Source organism: Triturus cristatus, chromosome 5_2, assembly GCF_964204655.1.
Source record: "Triturus cristatus chromosome 5_2, aTriCri1.1, whole genome shotgun sequence".
Taxonomy (NCBI): Eukaryota; Metazoa; Chordata; class Amphibia; order Caudata; family Salamandridae; genus Triturus; species Triturus cristatus.
In genome coordinates, this window is record NC_140588.1 from 666,667,350 (window position 1) to 666,681,168 (window position 13,819).

Below are 13,819 nucleotides of genomic sequence, written 5' to 3' on the forward strand. Positions count from 1 at the left end.
AGTTTTTGACATTTAGTTATATCACCATGAAGCTCGAGGTTTTCACATTATTGGTGGCATTCCAGTAGACCGGCCCCATGACAAGTCTGCTTGTCAGTCTGCTTTAGCAGCATTATTCGTTTTTATACCATTATATATTTTTTCTGTTAGGTTTTCAGACTCCAGGTCCAAGTCAGGCAGATACTGCACCAATCCAACAGACGCTCTGCGTCCAGCTTAGGCAGGCCACTTATTAAGGCAGTTGCTGGGTCAAGATCAGGACTCTTGCCTCCAGCCTCCAGAAAGGCACTGGGAAGCCATCATTGATAATATGTCATGCAGCAAACCGTTATTGTTTCCAAGCACAACTCTGATAAGACAGTAGGAAACTAGTTGCATATAATGCACACAATGAGTACACAACAGAGCAACTTGCACGCTCTTTCTGATTAGTCACACTGATTAGAATTTAGGAAAAAATCATTTTTTTCAAAATCTCTCTGTATGCATCTATTTCTGAGTAGAACTATGCTTTTGCTTCAAAATGGAAGTTAAAAGGGGCTTCGTTTCTGATTATAGCAAACATTAGACTTACTCATTATGTTGTTGGTGATTCTATCTTTTAGTACTATGTCTGCAAATATGCATTTAGGGCATTATTTGTTTTTCCTAGGCTGCACCATTTTAGTGCATAGGCAAGCATCCATCCAAATCAAATAAGTGATGGTTTCGTTTAATAATGCATTACATGCCTTATTTTGTAGGTTCAGAGTAAACTGGCCTAGTTACTAGATCGTTGTGATTTTTTTCACTGGTACTTCTGTTGTAATGTTAATTTTGGAGGTCCCTAATCAAACATAGGCAGGCCAACATTGTGCACTCAGCTTAGGAAAATCAATCTTTTCTATGTTTGTTGACCTGAGGGCGCAAGGAAGAAAATAAAACATTGTCCTTCATTTGTGAGCTATATTGGAGAACTTGTTATTGCTTGCATGCTTGAACTAATGTTTGCAGGGTCGTACAGCAGATGCAATCCAAACCAAATTTCTATTTTTAGCACAGCAATAGATCCAAACAAAAAAGGAGGGCAGCAAAAATGCAAATGAAAAAGAAAAAATGCATTAAATTCAGAGAAATAAACATTTGCCAATATATTTGCAACGCAGTACAGAAAAATAAGATGGCACTGTGGAGATGTCAGATAATGATTTTGCCTATTTAGACACATGTGTCCACTCAGACTCTTCAAATGGTGGTTTTGATGAAAAACATTCTCAAAACTAGAATGCTCCTCCAGAAAAAGCAACGGGAATCATTCAGTTTCAAAGAAACAAGTCTTGTAACTGAATCACGAGTCCTAACAGCTCCTTCAGAAGCACTTGCAATACATGCCACAGAAAAGCAAACCAAAGCCAGAACGTCTGAAAAAATGGAAGGCCTCGCTAAAGAGGATGCCAGTGTGTCAGACTCAAAACGATTTGAAGACATCACTATAGAGAAAACAGCAGAACACAATATATATTTTTTTATTTGGATCAAAATAAAATAAAAGGGGGATCTGGAACAGTGTGTGATAAGAAGAAACAAATAATTGAAAAGAAATTGAAAGAAAACAAATATAAGTTGATATGTTCATAAATAAGACCATAAAATCACCTATGAATGTTAGGATTGCAGTAAGCACATATGCATCTTCATGCTCAAGTGAAGAAAGATTCTTATGTTGAAGTTGAAGAATTAAAGATGTTTCCTCAGTGGAAGTGATTCAGACCTGAAAGATTTCACAATCACACAGCTGAGACAATGGCAGCAATCACTCTGTGAAAAACAACTGGTGAGCTCTGTACAAAGAATGTAGCATAAACAAACCTCCCTAAAAGAATAGAAGATGGCACCATATAGGAAGTGGCTAGAATTAATATGATTAAAAGATCGTCATCTATGTTGAGTATTCAACCAGACTCCAGGAGCAGCAGCGTGGAGGGCAAATCAAGAGTGGATTATATAGAGTTAGTTGCCCTTTTATTTCAATGTCTACAATTTGAGGAACTGTCTCACTGCTTTCAGTATCACTCGATTCAACCTTCAAAACATCAGCACTTAGTAAATGTGGAGAAACTGGCTCTTTCATTCATCTAATGAAAGAATGGAGAGATATTTACTAGCACAATATAGAAAACAAAGAAAGTAAAAATCATTAAAGAAACGGACTTCCATACGATAGCATTCCCAGACACGTTCATATGCAGTCTGCTATTGTTTCAGATGAACCCTGCTCAAACTAAGTGAATAAAAAAAGTTTAAGACATTTTAGAATGCATCATTGAAATTGTCAAACTGATTGGAATAAGGAGTTTAAGATTTTGTTCAAGTTGAAGACACAGGAAACTGGTGTTTTCTCAGTATCCAATGATTCTATCCTAAATATCACTGTTGCTGATCAATCCTCACCACTCAGCCGGTGCCTTACGAACTGTGTACATGAAAAGCTTTTAGCAGTGAATAACTCTTCTTCATCCAGAGGCCAGGGATTGTTTGAGTTGGTACAAAAAAGTGATTACAGGCAATAGTCTTCATGCAAATAAATCCTTCAGACGAATATGACTCTTTGCTTGACATATTAGACAATTGTGTAGTGTTTCTCAAGGAGTCCTTCAAAAGTGAGGATATTTGATGTGAAATGTCCAGTGATGGCTACACAGTTCAAGTTGTTGGAAAGTGCCTGCATCTCTCCTGGGGTGACTAGCCAAGATATACAAGTACAACGTGATTGATTGATTGAAAGCCTGTGGTAGGCAAGTGATTCTGCCCCCAGAAAAGTTCTTAGTACTTTTAATAACCCAGACAGAACAATTTGCATTGATCTAGTGGACAGTCTACATAACATTGTTTCAAACTGCTATAGGTTTTCTTCTAACCTACAGTGTTAAGCATTCGTTTTTAATTGAGGCATTTTAATTTCAAACAGTTCTCACAACCCATCTATTTCTTCTGATTTTGAAGGCAATTTAAAGGACATGAGCATGTTATTTAGCATGTAAATGGTGGTGTTTCTTACCGGGCCTAACCTGACCACTTGACCCTTCCCATGTGTCTAATGATCAGCCCACTAGAGGGATGGCTATCCTTACAGCACAAAACAGTCAACATCCTTGCTGCAAATATCTGAAATCTTGATGTTACACACTCTGTGGTGGTCAACGTTGCAGTATGGCTCAACAAAAGATTGGAAAAATGAAATTTTGATCAAGAAGTTCAAACAGTTACCACCAGAAGTGAGAGTGTTCCACAAAAGCAGCATGACTAAGATGAGTACAACAGATGAGCCTATCAGTTCAGCTAAAGACAGATTCATAATTGGCTCATGCCCTACGACCAGGGACACTGCCAACCAGAATCTAATTAAATATTTCAAAACACACAAAATTCTGCCAGTAAATAATGCTTTCCTTGACCAAAAGAAGAACTTTAATTCTTCATTTTCTAACAATATACTTGAAAACTTTCCTAGTTCGCTTTTGAAAACTGATGATTCCATAACAGCACAGGATTTTAGGGAAGAATTGAAGCCAAATGGGGCAGAATTTTAAAGTGCTCTGCTTGAAGAGTATGAAAAGGAAAACCCCCATGATGACAAACATGCATTAGTATAATTTGGGATAAACACACAGATAGACCAAAAAAGTGTAACATATTTCGCAACAGTGCAATGTGTTGCTACTAAACTCTTTTCAGCAGTGCTTATCAGCAATTGTACTTAGCATAGAAGTCAGTCAAAGTTTTTCTCATGTCTAAGTGAGCCAGTTGATCGAGGCACACCTTAGCATTTTCAGCTGAAACAATAAAATAGAAAGTACTCATTGAACTAAAGAAAGATGACATTGTAGGCATAGTTGCACAACAAAGGTCAATTGTATGAAATGCTGATTTAGCAATCTATCTGGACTTCAGGACCATTTTATCTATTCTCTTTTAGATTGGAGCAAGCAATTTAATAAATAAAATGTCAAATAACTCATTTTCACATTTCAAATCAAAGCCTATTTGACCAGGAACTTGGAGGCAGAAGAATTGGAACATGTAAATGGCCAAGAGATTCTGAGAATGTATTTGGCTACAAAGTTCAATTTTGTTAATCAAATGCTCCAACGTTCCCTGGCTAATCTAAGGTGAGTGTTAAATGAAATTGCAGAGGAATGTGAGAAGTTTCTGGATGCCTATAAATAAGCAAAAAGAGAGCTAAGGGCAAGAGAAGGAAGGTCTCAAACTATGAAAGATCTTATCTTGGAGGATATTGAGAGACAAATAAACTAAGAAAACAGTCAATGATCCAGAAGCAGAGCTCTTTCCACTTCCAAAGTTTGTATCTTTTCTGAGAGAAGATAGGCATCTGGTCCTGTACTAGGATTCCAGAGGCATAAAGTAGGCAGTGTGCTTTTCTCTTTCTGATCACTCTGTACAACATTAAAGACCTAAATATATTTTTAGGTAAAGCACAATCCTGTACACCATGTAGACAAAACACAATTGTGATCAAAGAATTTGAAACCAAATAGTTTGGGGAAACTGATTCTTTTCTGTAAACACCAGACTTTAAGACATGGCAGATTAGATCACACCTTTGCCGCAGATCTAAGGCCTGCAGTATACAGTGAATTGACCTTTAGCTGCCTCTATAGCCATTTGAAAAGTAGTGCACGCCAAAAATCAAAAGAGCAAACTCTCTGGTTCCCTTATCATAGTTTCAGGAGACCTGAAGTAGATTGTGACTATTTCTGTAAACTCTAAGTATAGTTGCACACTTAATAAATTCCCAGTTCGATATGAGTCCTGCATTGGTTGTGTGTGTGGTTGTGTGTGTGGTTGTGGTTGTGTGTGTGGGTGTGGTTGTGGTTGTGTGTGTGGTTGTGGTTGTGTGTGGGTTTGGTTGTGGGTGCAGGTGCAGTTGTGTGTGGTTGTGGTTGTGTGTGTGGTTGTGGTTGTGTGTGGGTGTGGTTGTGGGTGCGGGTGCAGTTGTGGGTGTGGATGTGTGATTGAGTGTGGTTGTGTGTGTGGTTGTGTGTGTGTGGTTGTGTGTGTGTGGTTGTGTGTGTGTGGTTGTATGTGTGGTTGAGTGTGTGGTTGTGTGTGTGTATGGTTGTGTGTGTGGTTGTGGTTGTGTGTGTGGGTGTGGTTGTGTGGGTGTGGTTGTGTGTGTGGTTGTGGTTGTGTGTGGTTGTGTGTGGTTGTGTGTGTGGTTGTGTGTGGTTGTGTGTGTGGGTGTGTGTGGTTGTGTGTGTGTGTGGTTGTCATTATGTGTGTGGTTGTGGTTGTGTGTGTGGTTGTGTGTGTGGGTGGTTGTGTGTGTGGTTGTGGTTGTGTGTGGGTGGTTGTGTGTGTGGTTGTGTGTGGTTGTGTGTGTGGTTGTGTGTGTGGTTGTGTGTGTACTTGTGGTTGTGTGTGTGGTTGTGTGTGTGGTTGTGTGGTTGTGAGTGTGTGGTTGTGGTTCTGTTTGTGGTTGTGTGTGTGTGGTTGTGGTTGTGTGTGTTGTGTGTTTGTGTGGTTGTGTGTGTGGTTGTATGTGTGTGGTTGGGTGTGGTTGTGTATGTATTTGTGTGGTTGTGTGTGTGGTTGTGTGTGTGCAGTTGTGTGTGGTTGTATGTGTGTGTGGTTGTGTGTGTGTGGTTGTGTGTATGGTTGTGGTTGTGTGTGTGGTTGTGTGGTTGTGGTTGTGTGTTTGGTTGTGAGTGTTGTTGTGTGTGTGTTGTTGTGGTTGTGTGGGTGGTTGTGGTTGTGTGTGTGTGGTTGTGGTTGTGTGTGTGGTTGTGGGTATGGTTGTGTGGGTGTGGTTGTGTATATGGTTGTGTGTGTGGTTGGGTGTGGTTGGATGTGTGTGGTTGTGTGTGGTTGTGTGTGTGGTTGTGTGTGTGTGTGGTTGTGTGTGTGGTTGTGTGTGGTTGTGTGTGGTTGTGTGTGTGGTTGTGTGTGTGGTTGTGGTTGTGTGTGGTTGTGTGTGTGGTTGTGTGTGTGGTTGTGTGTGTGGTTATGGTTGTGTGTGTGTGTGGTTGTGTGTGTTGTGTGTGTGGTTGTGTATGTGTGTGGTTGTGCGTGTGGTTGTGTGTGTTGTGTGTGTGGTTGTGGTTGTGTGTGTAGTTGTGTGTGTGTGTGTGGTTGTGGTTGTGTGTGTGTGTTTGGTTGTGGTTGTGTGTGTGTGTGGTTGTGGGTGTGGTTGGGTGTGTTTATGATTGTGTGTGTGTGGTTGTGGGTGTGGTTGTAGGTGTGGTTGTGTGTGTGTGGTTGTTTGTGTGGTTGTGTGTGTGGTTGTGGTTGTGTGTGCGTGTGAGTGTGATTGTATGTGGTTGGGTGTGTGGTTGGGTGTGGTTGTGTGTGGTTGTGTGTGTGGTTGTGTGTGTGGTTGTGTGTGTAGCTGTGGTTGTGTGTGTGGTTGTGTGGTTGGGTGTGGTTGTGTGTGTGTGGTTGTGTGTGTGGCTGTGGGTGTGGCTGTCTGATTGTATGTGTGGTTGTGCATGTGGTTGTGTGTGTGGTTGTGCATGTGGTTGGGTGTGGCTGTGTGTGTGGTTGTGGGTGTGTTTGTGGGTATAGTTGTTTGTGTGTGGTTGTTTGTGTGGTTGTGTGTGGTTGTGGTTTTGTGTGTGGTTGTGTGTGTGGTTGTGAGTGTGGTTGTGTGTGGTTGTGTGTGTGGTTAAGTGTGGTTGTGTGTGGTTGTGTGTGTGGTTGTGTGTGTGTGGTTGTGTGTGTGGTTGTGGTTGTGTGTGTGGTTGTGTGGCTGGGTGTGGTTATGTGTGTGTGTGGTTATGTGTGTGGTTGTGTGTGTGGTTGTGTGTGTGGCTGTGTGGTTGTATGTGTGGTTGTGCATGTGGTTGTGTGTGTGGTTGTGTGTGTGGTTGTGTGTGTGGTTGTGTTGTTGTGTGTGTGGTTGTGTGTGTGGTTGTGTGTGGGTTGTGTGTGCGGTTGTGTGTGTGGTTGTGTGTGTGTGGTTGTGTGTGTGGTTGTATGGTTGTTGTGTGTGTTGTTGTGGGTGTGGTTGTGTGTGTGGATGTGGTTGTGTGTTTGTGTGTGTGTGGTTGTGTGTGGTTGTGTGTGTGGTTGTGTGTGTGTGGTTGTGTATGTGGCTGTGTGTGTGGTTGTGGTTGTGTGTGTGTGGTTGTGGTTGTGTGTGGTTGTACGTGTGGTTATGGTTGTGCCTGTGGTTGTGGTTGTGTTTGTGGTTGTGGTTGTGTGTGTGACAGTAATACTAAAAGCATATCAAAATAAAGGAACAGAAACATTGAGTTTGTGGAAAGAGAAAGCACGTTGTGAGTCAAACGGGCAGAGCAAAGCATTAACACAACAACAAAACAAAGAAGATCACTTAGCAAAGACTGAGTGCTGATAATGGATACACACAGCCCATCATCTTAAGAGTTCGATTGCAGCCAATATGCACTCAAACCTGCCCCTCCTTGTGAGTTGCACCCCATATTTCATGAGTTGTAACTGCTGCACCCACCATAGCGCTTTGAGATATAAAGCGCTACATATGTCTAATCGATTAACCAGTCGCCAACATACTGTGCTTTTAAAGAGAATGTGCCAAAAGTTTCCAGCTTCCTCATCATGTCCTCATGAAAGTGCCAATGAAAGGACTCCCTGAATTGTGCAACGGACATGAAGCAGCGGCTGTGATCAGAAATAAACACTGTGAACATTGTCCAGTTCACAGTAACATTTCCTTAATGTTCTTTAAGTCACAAAACAGTAATACTAAAAGCATCTCAAAATAAAGGAACACAAACATCGAGTTTGTGGAAAGAGAAAGCACATTGTAAATCAAACGGGCGCAGCAAAGCATTAACACAACAACATGTTCTTTGATGTTCTTTGAACGAGAACATCAAAAGGGTGCCGCGAAAGGGATCGTGGGTGAAAGTGAAAGTGATCACGGGCGATTAATGAGCATGACGAGGTTTGCCAGCCTCTGCTCCTAAGCGCGCGCCCGCACACATGCACTGTAGCTCTAGGCTGACCATGGTAGCAATATTTGAGCCCTCACTAAAAGTCTCGCCAGTTCAGCGCATGCGCTGGGTCAGACGAGACCTAAAAACAACCACCATCTACAAAAGGACTTTCAATTAAGACAACAGAAAAACCTTAAAAAGGTAACCTTTATCATTCTCTCAAGTGAATACAAACGTAACCCTTTTTCAATTTAAGGTATAAAAGCTGGAACAAATTCCAAACAAACACTATCAAGCCAATGCTATAAAATCCAGGAACAATGTGGAAAACAATACAGCTGTTAAATAAAGAATATGCACAAAATTTTCACTTGCAGGCAGAATCTTATTTTAAAAGCAACCACACTTAAAATCACTAAAACAATGTTTTTCACTTTCTCTTCTTTCAACAGATTTTGGCAGCAAGAAAGGAAGCTAAATACATACATTCCAGCAGGGAAAACAGATGGTTAAGTCACAGTGGCTATGTTTATTGTAAGGAGAGATTAACTGAGCCCAGGTGTCATTGGAGGTGTGTGTAGTATTACTCATCCCATTGCACAGGCAGAGCGGTTACTCTTGGTAGCACTGTTGAAAGGACCACCAGGCATAACCACTCTGCCTTTGCAATGGAGATAGAGGTAAGAGAAAATATAAATGAAAGCAGTGGCATCCACCTCCAATGAGCCCTGTGGCTCAGTTTTTTGGGAGGTTTCTCAACACATTTTTAGGTAAAGCACAATCCTGTACACCATGTAGACAAAACACAATTGTGATCAAAGAATTTGAAACCAAATAGTTTGGGGAAACTGATTCTTTTCTGTAAACACCAGACTTTAAGACATGGCAGATTAGATCACACCTTTGCCGCAGATCTAAGGCCTGCAGTATACAGTGAATTGACCTTTAGCTGCCTCTATAGCCATTTGAAAAGTAGTGCACGCCAAAAATCAAAAGAGCAAACTCTCTGGTTCCCTTATCATAGTTTCAGGAGACCTGAAGTAGATTGTGACTATTTCTGTAAACTCTAAGTATAGTTGCACACTTAATAAATTCCCAGTTCGATACGAGTCCTGCATTGGTTGTGTGTGTGGTTGTGTGTGTGGTTGTGGTTGTGTGTGTGGGTGTGGTTGTGGTTGTGTGTGTGGTTGTGGTTGTGTGTGTGGTTGTGGTTGTGTGTGGGTGTGGTTGTGGGTGCGGGTGCAGTTGTGGGTGTGGATGTGTGATTGAGTGTGGTTGTGTGTGTGGTTGTGTGTGTGTGGTTGTGTGTGTGTGGTTGTGTGTGTGTGGTTGTATGTGTGGTTGAGTGTGTGGTTGTGTGTGTGTATGGCTGTGTGTGTGTATGGTTGTGTGTGTGGTTGTGGTTGTGTGTGTGGGTGTGGTTGTGTGTGTGTGGTTGTGTGTGTGGTTGTGGTTGTGTGTGGTTGTGTGTGGTTGTGTGTGTGGTTGTGTGTGGTTGTGTGTGTGGGTGTGTGTGGTTGTGTGTGTGTGTGGTTGTCGTTATGTGTGTGGTTGTGGTTGTGTGTGTGGTTGTGTGTGTGGGTGGTTGTGTGTGTGGTTGTGGTTGTGTGTGGGTGGTTGTGTGTGTGGTTGTGTGTGGTTGTGTGTGTGGTTGTGTGTGTGGTTGTGTGTGTACTTGTGGTTGTGTGTGTGGTTGTGTGTGTGGTTGTGTGGTTGTGAGTGTGTGGTTGTGGTTCTGTTTGTGGTTGTGTGTGTGTGGTTGTGGTTGTGTGTGTTGTGTGTTTGTGTGGTTGTGTGTGTGGTTGTATGTGTGTGGTTGGGTGTGGTTGTGTATGTATTTGTGTGGTTGTGTGTGTGGTTGTGTGTGTGCAGTTGTGTGTGGTCGTATGTGTGTGTGGTTGTGTGTGTGTGGTTGTGTGTATGGTTGTGGTTGTGTGTGTGGTTGTGGTTGTGTGGTTGTGGTTGTGTGTTTGGTTGTGAGTGTGGTTGTGTGTGTGTTGTTGTGGTTGTGTGTGTGGTTGTGGTTGTGTGTGTGTGGTTGTGGTTGTGTGTGTGGTTGTGGGTATGGTTGTGTGGGTGTGGTTGTGTATATGGTTGTGTGTGTGGTTGGGTGTGGTTGGATGTGTGTAGTTGTGTGTGGTTGTGTGTGTGGTTGTGTGTGTGGTTGTGTGTGTGGTTGTGTTGTTGTGTGTGGTTGTGTGTGTGGTTGTGTGTGTGGTTGTGGTTGTGTGTGGTTGTGTGTGTGGTTGTGTGTGTGGTTGTGTGTGTGGTTATGGTTGTGTGTGTGTGTGGTTGTGTGTGTTGTGTGTGTGGTTGTGTGTGTGTGTGGTTGTGCGTGTGGTTGTGTGTGTTGTATGTGTGGTTGTGGTTGTGTGTGTAGTTGTGTGTGTGTGTGTGTGGTTGTGGTTGTGTGTGTGTGTTTGGTTGTGGTTGTGTGTGTGTGTGGTTGTGGGTGTGGTTGTAGGTGTGTTTATGATTGTGTGTGTGTGGTTGTGGGTGTGGTTGTAGGTGTGGTTGTGTGTGTGTGGTTGTTTGTGTGGTTGTGTGTGTGGTTGTGGTTGTGTGTGCGTGTGAGTGTGGTTGTATGTGGTTGGGTGTGTGGTTGGGTGTGGTTGTGTGTGGTTGTGTGTGTGGTTGTGTGTGTGGTTGTGTGTGTAGCTGTGGTTGTGTGTGTGGTTGTGTGGTTGGGTGTGGTTGTGTGTGTGTGGTTGTGTGTGTGGCTGTGGGTGTGGCTGTCTGATTGTATGTGTGGTTGTGCATGTGGTTGTGTGTGTGGTTGTGCATGTGGTTGGGTGTGGCTGTGTGTGTGGTTGTGGGTGTGTTTGTGGGTATAGTTGTTTGTGTGTGGTTGTTTGTGTGGTTGTGTGTGGTTGTGGTTTTGTGTGTGGTTGTGTGTGTGGTTGTGAGTGTGGTTGTGTGTGGTTGTATGTGTGGTTGAGTGTGGTTGTGTGTGGTTGTGTGTGTGGTTGTGTGTGTGTGGTTGTGTGTGTGGTTGTGGTTGTGTGTGTGAGGTTGTGTGGCTGGGTGTGGTTATGTGTGTGTGTGTGGTTATGTGTGTGGTTGTGTGTGTGGTTGTGTGTGTGGCTGTGTGGTTGTATGTGTGGTTGTGCATGTGGTTGTGTGTGTGGTTGTGTGTGTGGTTGTGTTGTTGTGTGTGTGGTTGTGTGTGTGGTTGTGTGTGGGTTGTGTGTGCGGTTGTGTGTGTGGTTGTGTGTGTGTGGTTGTGTGTGTGGTTGTATGGTTGTTGTGTGTGTTGTTGTGGGTGTGGTTGTGTGTGTGGATGTGGTTGTGTGTTTGTGTGTGTGTGGTTGTGTGTGGTTGTGTGTGTGGTTGTGTGTGTGTGGTTGTATGTGTGGCTGTGTGTGTGGTTGTGGTTGTGTGTGTGTGGTTGTAGTTGTGTGTGGTTGTACGTGTGGTTATGGTTGTGCCTGTGGTTGTGGTTGTGTTTGTGGTTGTGGTTGTGTGTGTGACAGTAATACTAAAAGCATATCAAAATAAAGGAACAGAAACATTGAGTTTGTGGAAAGAGAAAGCACGTTGTGAGTCAAACGGGCAGAGCAAAGCATTAACACAACAACAAAACAAACAAGATCACTTAGCAAAGACTGAGTGCTGATAATGGATACACACAGCCCATCATCTTAAGAGTTCGATTGCAGCCAATATGCACTCAAACCTGCCCCTCCTTGTGAGTTGCACCCCATATTTCATGAGTTGTAACTGCTGCACCCACCATAGCGCTTTGAGATATAAAGCGCTACATATGTCTAATCGATTAACCAGTCGCCAACATACTGTGCTTTTAAAGAGAATGTGCCAAAAGTTTCCAGCTTCCTCATCATGTCCTCATGAAAGTGCCAATGAAAGGACTCCCTGAATTGTGCAACGGACATGAAGCAGCGGCTGTGATCAGAAATAAACACTGTGAACATTGTCCAGTTCACAGTAACATTTCCTTAATGTTCTTTAAGTCACAAAACAGTAATACTAAAAGCATCTCAAAATAAAGGAACACAAACATCGAGTTTGTGGAAAGAGAAAGCACATTGTAAATCAAACGGGCGCAGCAAAGCATTAACACAACAACATGTTCTTTGATGTTCTTTGAACGAGAACATCAAAAGGGTGCCGCGAAAGGGTTCGTGGGTGAAAGTGAAAGTGATCGCGGGCGATTAATGAGCATGACGAGGTTTGCCAGCCTCTGCTCCTAAGCGCGCGCCCGCGCACATGCACTGTAGCTCTAGGCTGACCATGGTAGCAATATTTGAGCCCTCACTAAAAGTCTCGCCAGTGCAGCGCATGCGCTGGGTCAGACGAGACCTAAAAACAACCACCATCTACAAAAGGACTTTCAATTAAGACAACAGAAAAACCTTAAAAAGGTAACCTTTATCATTCTCTCAAGTGAATACAAACGTAACCCTTTTTCAATTTAAGGTATAAAAGCTGGAACAAATTCCAAACAAACACTATCAAGCCAATGCTATAAAATCCAGGAACAATGTGGAAAACAATACAGCTGTTAAATAAAGAATATGCACAAAATTTTCACTTGCAGGCAGAATCTTATTTTAAAAGCAACCACACTTAAAATCACTAAAACAAAGTTTTTCACTTTCTCTTCTTTCAACAGATTTTGGCAGCAAGAAAGGAAGCTAAATACATACATTCCAGCAGGGAAAACAGATGGTTAAGTCACAGTGGCTATGTTTATTGTAAGGAGAGATTAACTGAGCCCAGGTGTCATTGGAGGTGTGTGTAGTATTACTCATCCCATTGCACAGGCAGAGCGGTTACTCTTGGTAGCACTGTTGAAAGGACCACCAGGCATAACCACTCTGCCTTTGCAATGGAGATAGAGGTAAGAGAAAATATAAATGAAAGCAGTGGCATCCACCTCCAATGAGCCCTGTGGCTCAGTTTTTTGGGAGGTTTCTCAACACATTCCAGCACATGTAAAAAACAGGCAAGTAACCACCAATGTGTAACACCCCAAACCTTCTCTGATATTAACCTTCCACCTGAACTATCTGTAACCGTTACTAATTAAACCTTTCTTTTGTATGACAACAAGAACCCTCTCAAACGAATACTAATCTTTAGCACACCCCATAATCTTGTTAAGTTGGAGAGTAGCGATATTTGGATGATGGATGGGACTTTTAAATCCACACCCCATCCATTCACCCAAATATACACTATTCATGCCTACATTAATCACACAGTAGTGCCCTTAGTATACAGTTTACTCCCCGATACACAAACCTCAACATAATCTGAATTTTTGTCAGTTAAAAAAGCTAAAACCATGAACAATAGTCCTAGAAAAGTGTTAAATGACTTTGAATTACCTATGATTAACACAATTATCAAATTGTACACAGATACCCAAATTCAAGGATGTTTTTGTTCACTTTTCACAGGCTTATTGGCGAACAATTAAAAAAACATCCTTAGTTGAGGATTATATATCAGACAATAAACTACAATTTGAATTTGAAGAAACTAACTGCACTCTGCTTTGTTCCTCCTGACAGTCTAGATGAATACTACACATCAATTACTGAATCTGATTACTTTACTGCAAATGAGGAAAAATTAGCACCCATTCTAAATTACTTTGAAGACACTTGGATTGGCCTCCTTTCCATGTGAAGTGGTGGAACTGCAACTCGACCTGCTTAGAGGGAGGAGCAAAAACAAATAATGCCATAGAGGGATGTCACAACTCCTTCAACAAATCTATTGGTAAACCACATCCTACCTTTTATAATTTTTGGGAAATTTTGAAGAAGGAGCAATGTTTCCAAGAAAGTGAGACATGCGCAATCATTAACTGGAAGTCTGAACCCACGAATCTCTAAAAGAACAAAATAAATGTCTGTGCGACTATTGGGTGCAAT